This window comes from Microchirus variegatus, assembly GCF_963457635.1.
Source record: "Microchirus variegatus genome assembly, chromosome: 7".
Classification (NCBI taxonomy): Eukaryota; Metazoa; Chordata; class Actinopteri; order Pleuronectiformes; family Soleidae; genus Microchirus; species Microchirus variegatus.
In genome coordinates, this window is record NC_139808.1 from 13,663,346 (window position 1) to 13,678,930 (window position 15,585).

Here is a 15,585-nt window from a genome sequence, read left to right on the forward strand (position 1 = left end):
CAAATAAACTGATGGTGATCTTCACAGCTATTTGTGTTAATTACATTCTAAACCAAACAGAAGTCTGACTGCCTTTCAACATGTATTACAAGATTATACTCACTGCTACTCAGAAACAACACATCCCATCCTTTTTTGTTTGACATGACAAAGTGATTCCCTGGGCTATTACAAAGTTCCAAGTTTCGCTATAGAGCCCTGGTGCAATGCAAGAGCCCTATGCCAATATTGCATTATCGACCTCTGTGCACAGTGTCAAGTTTGTTTATGCACGTTAACCCCCTCAAAAATGACTGTAAAGCCCCGGGTATGATAATAATAATCTGAAGGATAACAATAGGTTCCATTTCGGCCCCTGCCATTTGTGCTGGGGGCCCTAATAACGGCTAAATCATACCCGAAGCGGTGTTTGTCACAGCAAATCAGAAAATATTGCCCATGCATCATTCTGCACAAACTATTATCTTGTGCATATATTCGTAACTTAATGCTGCTGCTCTGTAAATACGCCATATATAATTCATGAGGTACACACTAACGGACAAAAGAAGTCAATTCAAAAAGGAACACGGACGCTAAAGTTCGTGTCTCAACATAGTAGTGCTGAGTCTTAAATATTCTGTGTAGATGTGGTCAGGTCATGTTGTTATTTCAACACAAAGGGAGAAGATAAAGATAAAGAGGAAAGAGTCTGTTGAACCTGTAGATCGTAGCTACAACAGCTTTCCTTCACCGCGCTCTCCAAGTGTCACCAACATAAGTGTTTACCTAATAACATATTTATGCAGATGAATGAACAATAATGACTGTGCAAATGTTTGCCACATGGTAACAGATAACACCAGTCCAATTATTTGTGTGTTTGCACAGCGTGAATTGCATGAAGTCGTTTTTATTAATATGGAGATTTCAATCACAGACTCCGCTGCTGGATGATGTTTCTCTCACTGAATATTCATTTGGCCGGCAGCACTGGGCTAACATACGAGTTCGATAATCAGACGCGAAAGTCAAGTCGTCGAGTAGAATTCTGTCGTTTTGTGGCACAGATCTGAAACCAGCGGGAGACAGAGGTGACATTCACCCCGTATCATCAAGATTATCTTTGAGAATGACTTGTAGCTGACCATCTATGACAGTTTAATCGGTCCATATCACCTATCTGACCAGCCACTATCATTTACTTTGCAATAAATACTTTGCTATAGTATCTGCCTGAAATTAAGCTTTGATGTAAAACCACTGAATGTAGACAATCAATAAAACAGAAGAAACGGAATCCTTAAGACGGAGTCTAAACTCTTGACACTCCCAGAGATACTAGCCCAATTTCCCGATCAGTTGAGGAGAAAGACGACGGCCTGCTGAGTTTGTTTGGGTTTGCGTTCGTGTCATGAAAGCCGTAACAAGAAGATATGAAGATGTGTACTCATCAAAAGATCTTTCTCGCGAACTTCAGAAGGGTAGTTTTGTGCCTGTGATATTGATAAAGCGGAGGCTTACATTTTAATCAATAATTAAAAGCTACTTTCTTGAAACTTTTTTAATTAACAATGGATCAAACGAGAGCGGCGCGGCGAGGTCGTGATTAACACTGGTGCCTTACAGCAAAAGAGTTCTCTGTTCTAGTTTTTTCCTCGGACTCTGGTTTCCTCTCACAGTCTAAAGACATGCTTTACAGCCGTGTCTCGTGTCTCTGTGTTCATTTCAGCACACATGAGCTAACAGTGGCTCACTGGCTACGCGTCTCCCATGAGTGACCCAAGCGGCTCTTTTTGGGTGATAGGCTCTTCTATTATTCAGCTCACTGCAAAAACATCCACCGAAAATAATCTTTCTTCACAGTTTCAGAGCATGTCCTGTTAACCCTCTTTCAAAATAAAAGCACTGAAGCGTTTTTTCCCTGATTCGTTCCATGATTCCATTCAAAATTTGATTGTGAAATAATATGTGCAGCACCAAGTACAGAGGAGAATTTAGAATATTTAAAAGTACAGGTATATTGAACGATTTTCAAAAAATGTAAAAAGAGCGGAGGCTGCACAGCAGCTCCATGGTAGGTGAACCGGAGACATGCACCTGGTGTGAGTCATAGACCTGCGTGAGGTGCAGTAGATCAGCACTGCTGCCCTTATGCACTGCATGGATCTGTGTGAACCTGGCCTTAGGTGCAATCCCATTTCACCCCGTGTCCTATCACTCGTCTCCCTTTTGCACATTAAAGCGGACCTAGACCAGAAGTTCCAATTAACGCTGTTTTTTAGTGTGTATCTGCGTCCTTACCTTGTTTAAGAAGCCCTGAAGGTTCTAAACAAACATTTCAGCCACTGCTGAGAACCCTGTGTTTTATTGTAATCTCGGGCTCAGCGAGATCTCTGAAAAAACCCGGTCCGGTTACGTAAACACCGGTTCTCCGGAACAGCAGATCGTCCTGCTAGTCCGGGCACATCCGGTTGCGTATATTGAACCGCAGAAGAAGAATAACGTCGGTTGTGGAGGTGTTTCACGAGCGACAATGTCTTCTGACTCTGGGTCAGACTCTGGGTCAAAATCATAAAAGGGACTGCGGCGGGGAGTCGTGACAAAACTATTTTTAAACATTGTTAAAACAATGTTTTGATAATGAGTAGCAGTGCATCCACCGTTCCAGAGGGGGGAGCTGCGCTTCTGAGAGTGGGTGTACTTCTGGGTACTGGCCAATCACTCTTGGTGAGAGAGTTGAGTCTCAAATCTCGCGGCTGGGAGACACCGTCAGAAAAAAGGATTTCTATTGGCTCGTTTACAGCAACTAGGAGGTTTTTGACCATAAAAACAAGTTAATGTATGTTAGTAGACCTCCATAACTAACATCATTTGCAACAGGACCACTCTATGTGAGCTTTAACTTGCAGGCTTAGGGCGTCTACATTCGGATGGAGGTAGAGGGGGGTAGGGTGGAGTGTGAAGGTTAACTAGTCCTTCAAACTTTTTAGGAGCACACTTTAAATGGAGGACTAAGAGATTTTTCCCAGATTAACCCGTTTCTTGTGCTGTTTCCTGACATAATCATGTATCGGATCCCCGAAGGGTTTTCCTGTTTTCTAAGAGCTCAATTTTGACCACTACCCTTTGAAACTCAGTTCCAAATGAAGGGGGCAAGGGGTAGGGGTGAATTGGGATTGGGCCTAACTCGATTGTATGAATGTGAGCGAAAAGGTTGTTTGTCTTTATACTCCCTGGTGACCTGTCCAGGGAGTGCACTGCCTCTTGTCCAATTTCAGCTAAGACATGCTCCAGCTTTTCCCGTGACCCTCAAAGGATAAGCTTTATAATGGATGGGTGGATGGTTCAAATAACTGAGTAATGTGATGTGAATTGCTCATGATGAACGTAAATAGAATTATCACCCAATTCTGCAGTTCCCCTACGGACCATAAAAGTTTAGTGTAACACATTGCTTTGGTTCTGAGGCTTGAGAACAAGAAAGCTTAAGTTGGAAGAAATAGTAAAACATAGCAGCTAAAATGTGATAAATCAATAATAGCAACAACTGAAATCCAGCAGTTAGTTGACCAATGAACCATTATATGCTGACAGTATAGTGATTTTTTTTTTTTCTTTAGTATTTTCAGGTGCATTACACACTCATTCACCTATCCATCCATTTCTGCTCACATGGCAGCAGACTAATCACTATCCCCAACAGTAAATGCCTCCGAGTCTTCCTGGGGACTCCTGAGGTGTTGTCAGGTCAGCTTGAGTTTATATTCTGATCCCTCCAGCTTGTTTGAGGTCTCCTCCCAGTCTGCCTGAAATAACTCCACAGGGAGACATCTGGCTGACGTCTTGATCAGCTGCTGAGCTGCCTCTCACCTGGAGCAGCCACTCATCTCATCTCATCCACCCTGCAAATTAAAGTCACTTCTACAACTGTATCTGCAGTTAATCTGTCATTTAAGCTCACAGTTACAACCAGCAGGGTTTTCCTGCATGGTCAGCTCTTTGGTAAAATACTGTATTGTGTGTGTGTATATAATATAAAATATATAAAACAGTCATTTAAATTGGGTCACCACAGTCAATCTTACAACATGTCATTTGCAAACAACACAACAGTAGTACGGCCACTGGAGATTGGTGATTTACACCAAATGAATAAACAGATCCAATCCAAATAGTAATTATATATAAAAACATTTTTTTTTTTTATGTCAGATATAATCTGTAAACATTTTCAGTTATGTAACTTAAAAGAAGAAGACCCCTCTACACTCTCACTCTAATAAAGGTGCAGAGTTCCTTACTGCTGTGGACAGAGTCCAGATCATGGGATTCCTTGTTACTCAGTGCAGCTGAGAACAATCAGCTTACATAGACAGGTGGTCGTTTCCCTGCTCAGTTGCTTTGTTTGTCATTTCAGGAAAAGCCACCACCTTCAGTTGACAGTCTGTGTCTCTTTCTATTCTCAGTTGACTGTGTGTTTTATTGCGTTTCATTCATTTTGTACAATCGGTGGGAGGAGTTATTCCCACCAGCGGCATTTGCCGGTCGTGAAACAGGGGAAGCTAATTTCAGGTGCAGTTATTTTTACATAAATTCTGCCCCCCCCCCCCCCCCCTGCTCAGCGTCAGCACTGAGTTTTTATGACGGTAGACACAAGGGGGAAGATCCATATAGAGAAAACTGTGAAAAACTGACGAGACTTCAATGCAGAAGTTTCAGACACAGCTGTGTCTATAAAGTTGTGCGAAGACCAAACGGCTCATAGACGCCGCTTGCGCAGGATTCCCTGGTGGATGACTTAGTAAGTTGGTTATAAAACTACTAACTCAAGAGACGGGGTTATATAATATCGCTTTAAATTTGGGCTAAGAAGGGATTACTAAAAAAATATACAAGTCAGGTCAATGAATACTGAGCCATTAAGCAAGGACAGACACGCACACTTCTCAGTCTTCTCATCCTACTTCTTCGTTGCAGTCCAAAGTTCTACGGCACAGCTCAAAGTTCTCTTATCAGATTTCGAAGTTCTCCTTAATTCTCATCCTTTATCCACATCCTTGTTCCTTAATCTGTCTGGATTCTTCTCAAAGTTCCTCTTATCTCCTCAGTCGTAGCCTCATCATGCTCAAAGTTCTCAGCCACCACAGCTCAGCCTAGTAGAGGAGTGCCTAGCACTGTTGCCTCACAGCAAGGTCACCAGTTTGACCGTTCCTTTGTGGAGTTTGCATGTTCTCCCCATGTTCGTGGGTTTTTCTCTGGGTACCCCACTGTCCTCCCACAGTGGAAAAACATACAGTGGTTAATTGAACAGTCTAAATTGACTGATGGTATGAGTGTGACAGTGAATGGTGACTGGTGACCTGTCCAGGCTATATCCTTCCCTTTGTCCTATGTCAGCTGGACTTGTCTCCAGCGACCCTCACAGTAGACAAGGACAGAGACAGAGCCCTCTTCAGTGTCCAAAATCCAAAAATATGTTGCCTCCATCAGGTTTAAGTGCCTCCAAATCATGAAACACACAGAAAAAAAAAGAATATACGCCAGATTTTGTTAAAATGAGACACCACAAGCAGGAAAACACAATGTCAAAAGCACATTAACCTCTGTCTGTTCAACGTATACGTTCCCTGACATCAAAGAGATGTGATAACGAAGCGGAAATCACAAACATAATTCATTATGAATCATTCAGAGGATAATGAACGGCGCACGGTCGCTGCTTACTGAGCAAATGAAATTACACAACAAAATGGTGAGGGGGAGAAATATGATTACAGGACTTTGGGAGCTCTGATGTGTTTTGGTTGTCACAGTGGCGCGGAGATAAAGGAGCAGGGATTGCTCCTGTCACACTTCATAATAATACACTCGCTGGCTGGTCAAAAGCTGAGCTCGTTCAAAATAAACTCTGTTCATGTGGCTTTGCTGTATGATCTTTCCAGCGTCCGTATTTCAATGACCCAGTTCCCATGCAGTCGTTTTTTTTTTTTTTATGGAGCAGAATCAAATGAAGTCCGTATGGGTATTGTTTTTGGAGCAAAATCAATATCAGTGGGGAAAACAAGAAAAGAATCAAATCAAATTTAGACAGAATTGTTTTATAACCCTGTCTGTCTATCTGTCCTCCTCCCTACAGCCAGGACAGCTCATCACTTCATTACACCACCGGCTGTTTCTGCACAATAACAAGAATGCGATTAACATATATGGAAATACTGTGAAAACAAGTGCCTACCCCATCCCTCATGCCCGCTGTATGCACCCGAGTCTGTGTGTGTGTATGTGAATGCCTGAGTGTGTGTTTCTTGCACGCATGCCCGCTGCATGCACTCAGATTTTGTGTTCAGAGGGAATTGCTTGCTTTGATGTTCTCCAATGCAGGCAACTGCTGATACCCCTATTAGCTTCCACAGAGCTGATGCAAGCTACGCTATAGCGCTAGTCCCCCCCCCCCCCCCCCCCCCCCACCCCAAAAAAAAGAAGTGGTTCATTTCGATTGTTAAGTGGAGCAAGATAGAAATGAGCCACAATTCAATTGCAGCCTGAGGATGTCAGCACAAAGAGACAAAACCACACACTTTATTTAGGAAGATAAGGCTCTGGAATTAACATGCCGATAATAATGATGATAAACCCAGTCTTCCTGCGACACAGCCAAAGGGGGCAGCACTAAGTCTGGGGAGGGGGGGGGGGGCAAACATGGTTAGAAGTGAAGAGATAGGAGAGGAAACTTGCAGAGGAAGGGACAAAACAAAGAACAGGGAGAGACCGGGGCTAATGAAAAGAAGTGAAAGGAAAACTTGGTACGGGGACACACGAGAATGGAGCAGGACTTTTAGGAGAATGTGGTGGTTCACATGGTCAGCAAAATAACAAACGAAACCTCGCACGGCGATGAGAAACAAAGGAGAGTGCTGCGTCGCGTGATACAACATCAGTGATCATCGAGTGGAGGATCAAGGATAGAAAAGTCTGTCTTTTCAATCTTCAGGAAGAGTCAGACAGTCGTCATCTGGGCACACAGCAGAGATTATTGCTCCCCGAAAAAAATTCTTATCTGACAGTAAAATGAAATTCTTAAAATAAACTTTTACTTCCGCTCGACACTGGAACAAGCTGCTATCATCCTCTGCCCCCTCATGGTCTACCAAGTGCACGACAAGCACATGCACACCATGTGGGTTTTATTCCCTTGTAGGTGGGTTGAGGTGATTAACATTAAATGCACCAGTCAATTACTAATTTAATTTCCCTTTTCAAGCTGTGTCTTTATGAGTTTTGGGGGGATTTATGTTGGGTTTTTTTCGGAGCTGTCCTACTTTTTTTTGGATATTCTCCTTGCTCAGTGTGAAACTTGCTATCAGGAGAACAGAATCCCACAAAAGTTAATCATACTGGATCTTGTTTTGGCAGCTGAAGGGGGTATTTGTGTTCCTTTTAAGTCTTATTTTTAATTATATTAGGTTTGGCCGCATTAAAGGCATGTGCTTCATATATGGGTCTGGAGAAATACTGCTGATGATGTGACTTCCCTGACACATCTCGTCTTCCCCAGGGTATGGAAGTATTTGGCTTCGTCAGTTGGAATAATATAGCAAACCATACCATGTTGTCGTCCATTGTTTGAAAATGTCATTAAAATGTAATTCAAGACAATGAGTTAAATTACAGACGAGTGCAGTGAATATTTCCTCCCTCTGCTGTGGTAATCCTGTCTTAATATAGGGCTCAAGAGGGACGTGCGCCCCAAAATGGCTGTCTGAATGGGGGCTGATGTGTTTTATGTGTTGTGCTGATGTGTCGTAATGATCTCTATGAAATAAAACTAACAGTAGGAAAAAAAACAAAAAACAATAAAAAAGCATGAGACTTCACCATTTTGATGTTGAAATGCCATTTCGTAATCATATCATCATGATTAAAAACAATCTAAAGATTGTATCTCTATATTGAACACAAATGTTACGACTATACCATTTTCTGACTTTATGGTTATATCATGATGATGTAACTCTATAATCAGAATCATTGTTTAAGTGATCTAAGCTTCAGCTTGTGTCTTACTGTCCGATATTATTTTGCCAAGATGACTTGGGAAAAGTGTTTTTTTATTTTTTAGTATTATTTGTGATGACCTTGACTTGTTTTCTTCTTTTTCTCCCAAGTAACTGTGATTCACATTTTTAACAATAAATTCCCCCCTTTATGGTGAAAATCCACCTGTGTGTTTTCGAGTTATTTTGGACATGTGGTGCAAAACAATAACCAAGCCTCTGGTATGGAGGTCCAGGCTGACGTAACAATAAATAAATAAATAACTACATAAATAAATGCTTTACATTTATTTCTACATTTCTGTTCACCTGCATGTATTTATTTATTTATTTATTTATGTATGTATTTATTTATTTATTTATATATGTATTATTACAGGTTCTGTCCTCCATACTCACTCCATACAGAGTCAGAATATAAGTAATAGGGTCAATTGAAAAAATACTGTCAAACGTATACAAAGCTGTCTGAGTTCTGTGGTCAGACAGTTTCAATTCCGTGGTGGCTCTAACAGCAAAGAGCCTGTTTAGAAGCCGGAATCATCAGCAGGGTCAATATTCTGAGAAGCATTACTGTAGAAACGGGGCCATTTGAGGCCTTAAAAATGAGCAATACAATTTCAAAATCAATGCACACAAGCCTGTGTTGAGAGGCGAGCACGGCGCTGATGTGTTCATACCTCTTTGTCCAGGTAATAAGCTGAGCAGCAGCGATTTGTTCCAACAGGAAGGAGTTGGTTGGAGGGAGCGCTGGATGATACTGTGCGTGAGCCGAGGAAGAGATAAAGCCTGCAACGCTTTTTGTAAATCAGCAACTGATATAAATGACCTCACTGTAGAAAGTATGTTAAGATCCATGAAATATTTAAAACAGAAGCTTTTTTTTCCCCGAGGAGGCTGATACTGAAGTAGTTTCCACACGACAGGCGTGATTGATGTGAGTTTTCATTTAGAGTTAAGCATCACATTTCAGCAACACCAAATTAAATCTGTGATCTTATGTGACCAGACTCTTAGCAACTGCATGTTGTTTCTTTCTCAAAGTGAGAGGGCGTGCAAAATGTGCTTTACTTATGCTCTTTGTTGCCGTTTCACTGTACAAAGCGTGCGATTGGTGAAACGTGTGTTTTTGCTAAACGTGTGATTCTGAAATAGTGTCGAGTCGGTTACATTGTGTGCACACTGTGATCTTCACCAGCGTTAGAAAGTGAAGGAGTAAACACTACATCTCTTCCAGTCCATACTGTGACCGTAGCACCATAACCCCAGCATGGAACTACATTTTTAACGAGATGCTTGTCAGCCTTTACATAGCTTACAGTGCAGCTTTAGGGGCTGCACATGAATCCATTGTGGGTCCTGGTTAACCACTGAGTTTATACGGTATATAAAGAAACAGGCATTTGGCTTTAACCTTTTCTTTGCTTTTTTGTATTTTTTTTGTTTTGTTTTTAAATTGTCTTTGGATGGATTTTCACATCCAAAGACATTTCCAAAAATGTGCTTTTAATTATCTTTGAGTGGCATTTTTAAAAAAAACTTATATTGTCATTTATATCCAGTGTCATTCCTATTTTACATTCAGTTTTTTTTCTGTTTTATTTCTCTCTTTCCTTATTTGGCTTCTTCTGATTACTGTTTGGCATTTGCCGTGAATATATAAAAGCATAATAAATAAATAAACAGAAAAAATAATCAATAAAATAAAGATTCTAAATTCTTACTTAAGTAATTAAATAATTTGTTCTCCGTGTATACTCAACTCTATATGATAAACAACACCATGTGCAATATGGAAAATATAGTAAATTAAGTTCTAAAAGAATAAACACATTATCACTAAAATGCAATATAGAAATATATTGATAAATAATGGAGAGAGCTGTAAAATTAAATAAATACTGCAAAGTTTATTTATTTTATTATTGTTTTATTTTATTATCATATGATATTTTATTATCAATGGCAGTAAATGTAAAAAAAAAAAAAATGAGGACATCCTCAAATGTTTGTCTACTAAATAAATACAATAAAGAAACCTTTTGCATTAAAGAAGCTGAAAACCAGTGACCTTGTTTTCATTTTTTTTTAAATTAATAATCACAATAATGAATGCTATAATCAATTATTGAAATAGTTGGAGATTCTTTGTTGGGACCCCTTCTTTACAACACAAACACAAACTAGCCAACAAGTTTAGAAGATCTTAATGTTGTCAGACATCTGGTCTGTAGAGTTGCTGCTTCTGTTCTGCCTCCTGCTCATCCTCTCTTTCCTCGACACGCGCTGAAATCCCCCTATCAAGGCAGAGGCAGGAGTCGACCTCCCAGTCACCTCACTTTTGCCTCATAGATGATGCCACATGTGTTTTGTTAAGCTGCAGCAGACAACTTTGGACTCGAAAAAAAAATAATCAACGGTTTGAAACGGCCTGTGGAAAATTAAATGGATAAACTTTGAACTTGCAACTCAGCAAGGTTCATTTGTCCGATATAAGCCTATAGAGTTCCTTTCCGGGCAATAACACAGACACCCACAAGTTCAACTTCATGGAGTCATCCAACATGACTGCATGCTTAGTCTGATGAGAAGTCTGGAACGATTGGAACAAAATCAAGGGAGGAAAATGAAACACAGAAGGTGACATTCAAAGTTTTTTTGTTTTTTTTTCAATAAATGAACAGAGAAAATATCCATCACTGGTCGGTGGCGTCAAAGTGCGGTAAAGGAAGTGTATTAATGCCCAGAGAGCTGCTCTGGTCTAACCTTCCTTTTGCATTTTGGGGAAAGGTTACCACAAATTGCTTTGGGGATTGTAGAAAGCCAGTGTTTGTCAAACTTCTTTTTATATCAACTACCACCTGAGAAAAGTCTAACACCATTATCGCCGACGTTGAAATACAGTGGTGTAAATAAGTCGAGCGAAGTCGGCTATGGAGTTTTCACAGTTGGCAGATTTATTCTCCACAACATTCTTCACATATACACACACTGGTATAGTGAAATTAGAGATAAGGTGACTCTAATTATTTGATCTATTTTAATTTTGTTATTTCATTTTCTAAACACACTCCGGTCACACACACTACATATACAGTAAAACAGTATTTCTGATTTCCTGCAAGTACCACCAGAGTAAGCTCTCAGACCATTGGTGGTGCACGTACCACAGTTTGAGAACCATGGTAGTCTCTCTTAAAGCTCACATAGAGTGGTCCCACATATATGTTAGTTATGGAGGTCTACTTACATACATTAACTTATTTTTATGGTCAAAAACCTCCTAGTTGCTGTAAATCTCTCCTTACTGACGCTGTCCTCAGTCCTCAGTGTTTCAGACTGAAATCTCACACCCAGAAAACAGACTGTGTTGTGATTGGCCAGCCAGCGTAGAGCCTTCCCAACTTTCTTGTGATTGGCCGATACGCGGAAGTGACATAATTAGCACACCAGCTCTCAGAAGCACAGCTCCCCCTTCTGGAGCGGTGGATGCACTGCTACTCATTATCAAAACATTGTTTTAACAGTGTTTAAAAATAGCTTCTTCACGACTCCCCGCCGCAGTCCCTTTTATGACTTTGACCCGGAGTCAGACCCAGAGTCAGAAGACACTGTCGCTCGTGAAACACCTCCACAACGGACATTCTTCTTCTTCTGCGGTTCAATGTACGCAACCGGAAGTGCCCGGACTAGTGCCCGGAGCAGGAGGATCTGCCGTTCAGGAGAACTGCTGGTTACGTAAGCAGAAGGGACATCTCGCTGAGCCCGAGATTACAATAAAACACAGTGTTCTCAGCAGTGGCTGAACTGTTTGTTTCTAACCTTCAGGGCTTCATAAACGAGGTTACGATGCAGATACACACTAAAAAAAACGCTTTAATTGGAACTTCCGGTCTAGGTCCGCCTTAAAAAAAACCAAAAAAAAAACATGAAGGGTTGGCACAACCTGCAAACTGCAATAAACCAGGATGCTATTTTGCACCAAAAATAATAGGAGACGTCCTCAGAAGACAGAGGAGCCCCTGACTCTGTCATCTCACGATGTGTCGTCCACGACTGCTGGTGCTCGCAGTCATTTTTTTAAAAACTCTGCAGAGATTTAAAAAGCTGGATGTGCAGGACCAGATAACAGCAGTCCAAAGTGCTAGAGGGCAAAGCCATCATCATTATGTGTGTGAGGATTAAAAGCTACTTGCTTATTTATGATATACACAGATGATGTCTGGTCAGTGACAGGTGTGTGGAATGTTTGGTTTCCCCCCCCAAAAAAAATGTATTAGCTCTTTTTCATAAAAAAAAAAAAAAAAAATCAAAGACAGCATGTTTGCTGTAAATTTAATTATAGTCGCTAAGTATTTTCATGCAATATTTTGAACTGAGGCTCAAAGGCTAGTGGTGTTAAACTGGTTCTCTCTGCTAAGAACCTTTTTAAAATAGAGCAACACACACACACACTCTGCCCCCAGATTCAACTTTCCAGGGCTTAATGGGAAACCTGATTTTCGAGCAGTGCCGACGGCATTTTGTCGCCTTGACTAAACCAACTCTTTCCAGTGAGGAAAGAATGGAGGAGTTCAGGAAAGGAAGGAGACGAGTACAAATGCGTAAAAAAAAACTACTCAGCAAAAATAAAAAATGCAATGCTAATTATATACAATTATAAGAATTTCTGCGACAGAATTCCATCGAATGGTGTGTTGTTTTGTTGAGCGCAGGGGCAGAGGAAAACAAGCGGACGTGTCATCTTCTGCAAGCAAGTCACAAACAACAACAACAACTTTTCTTTTTTAGTAAAAGGTATTACAAATATATACGAATGTTGGACAAGCTGAATGTAAATGTTTGATCGATTTAAATTAAAGGTAATGTTCATTTGAAAGAGAAATTGCTCTCTTTGCAAACAAAATCATAGGAAATGTTTCAATGAACTAAAACTCTATTTATTTATTCTTTATTGTCACATTTGCCCTGTTTTCCTTTAGGTTCTGTTTTGATGAATTTCTCTTGTCTTTACAGCAATTTAATTACAGAAAGACGAAGAAAGAAGAAAAAATGTTAATTTACAGTGTCCTAATATTGTACTTAATATGGTTTAACTTTGCCCTTGGAATTTTCAGAATGTCATTGAATGTCACAAATACAACAAGAGAAGGTGAAGTAACTTGTCTTATTGTCAGATTCATTTCTTTGTCAGCTGATTATTATATCACTTCCTGCTCTCGTGTGTTTCCTCCTCCTTTGATCATCCGCACCTGGAATCTGCTGAGAGTCCAACCCGTTTCCTTTGTTCTGTGCCGGTTTGCCTTTTTATAGGTTGTTGACCTTGAACACTGTGTGTTAAGACAGTGGTGCTTTCAAATGTGCAACACCTGCTGTGATTGAATTTGCCTCTGAGAATTTGGAGGCAGAATCTCGCGGTGAGGTTACATACTAATTTATTCGTCGTCTCACGCGGGGAGAACATGCAGACTCTGTGCAGAAAGGTCGCGAAACCTGGATCTTTTTGCTGTAAGGCAACAGTGTTAGCCACTATTTTCACCATGAAGCTAGATTAAATATTACACATCCCGTGATTCTCTGAAATAAAGTGAATTTGTGTGACCTTTAGCTGTCAGCTAAACCAACAGCACATCCTTAAACATACCCCACACAGACTTATACAAAATAAAATAGACATATACAATCAAACTTATTTTCAGAAACAATGGAGTTCCTAGTTGGCTTTGCTTTCCTCAGATTCAGAGACTATGTTCATTGTGGGTGATCTTCAGGGAACAAATACAAAAACCCTTCTCTGGTACCAGTGTTTGGTTTGGGCTTAACACGTCGAATGCAACGTGATGGACTCCGTGCAGAAGATGTAGAGCGCTCATACCAAAGTTGCAATAACAAAATGATTATTCCATTTTTCAAGTAAAAGCAGGACATGACGGGAAAGGAGTTCGCGTTTCGTGTAGTTTATGGAGACAGATGGACACTGTAACTTCCTGCAGAGTTTGCCTTGTCAGCAACTTTGCATGTCACGCGTGCAACTTTCGCGCCTAAGTTTGTAGATATTTAAATGTATCAGCACGTCACTGTATAGCCGTGCATGTGTGCTTTTTGTGTCCCACTTTCCCCATCAATCTTTCCACCGGTGGTTCACGGCGTATACAAACACTCCCGCTGCTGTCTGAGAAGTAGGTTCAGGGAAAGGAAAATGTGCCAAATGGAGCAGTTTCTCGGAGAAGTTACAATAGTGCAATGTGGCCGTAATATGTCTGGCAATATTTTTTTTGATTTACAGGAAATAATATTATAATATATAAGATAACTTATATATATTTACACATATTATATGATAATAATATGTGTAAATAGTTGCAGTAGTGGGTGTGTTTTTTCCCTCATCCTTTGGAACTCATGGAATAATCTAACAAGCAGTGATATTTTAATATTTTCAGTCTGGGAAAGTAACAGTGAACATTTTCTCATGCACACAATCTCTGACCTCCATCTTTTATCCATTTTCATGGGGGGAGAAATACAATGGCAGGAAAGTGATGAAAGAAGTTGAAATGTTATCAATCGTGAAAAGAGAATGTTCTCGGAATCGTATATATTTTTTAAGATTTTTAACTAAGCTTCAATAGCCACTTGATAATAATAATACGACACCTGAGCGTGATAACTTGTCACATTTATTGTAAGAGGTGTGTTTTATGCTTCATTTTATTCGTTGAGACACCTCATAGCTTTAGAAATAAAAGAGATGTTCTCTCTATGGCAGAGGCAAACACAAACATGTGATTTTGGGCCATAGTGGCTTTTCAGGGGTCATCACCTTCTCATGTAACCTGGTGGAAAAAGACATGAAGGAGATCAGCAAGGCTTCTTTTTCATTACCTATGTTACATTCAGCGCTGATAGGAGTGGACACTTCGGGCAAGAAAATGTCCTGACTGACCAAGAAAATGTTGTGACCATATAATGTCAGAAAAAACTACACATTCAGGTTTGCTGGAAGAAGTCATGTGGAAGTAAGAATGTTAAATAATCACCACTCTAACCCTAACCCTCTGTTTGAATAGAAATCAACCTGATTGATTACATCAGTTATCATTTTCTTGAGGAGTAAACGGTCTCAATCACTAGTTCCAGCTCTTTGTCAACAGAACAAAGGTGTACTTTTTGTAAATGATGTTCCCATTTAGAGGGAAATGAACAAAGAATGGATAAATGAGGTACAGCACACACAACTTGGACAATAATGACATCGTACAACAAGTACATGGTTGCTGGTGATGTCTGTGAGTTTTCGATTTGTAAAAAACCTCAAAATGGCGTGGGCCAAATGGCAAGAATCGGAAGAAAGAATGGGACCTTAGATTTTGATGTGATCATGACGCACATGTCTCTGCCATGTTGTCTTACTAACATGGGACAGCATTTCCAAACGTCTGTTCTCGGGGCTTGAAAACTGTTTGACTGTTTTATGAAAAGAAGCCAGGCCACAATCCTATATCTGATATCTAGAGCATGAGAGTCTGAATCAGAAGTTGACTTTATG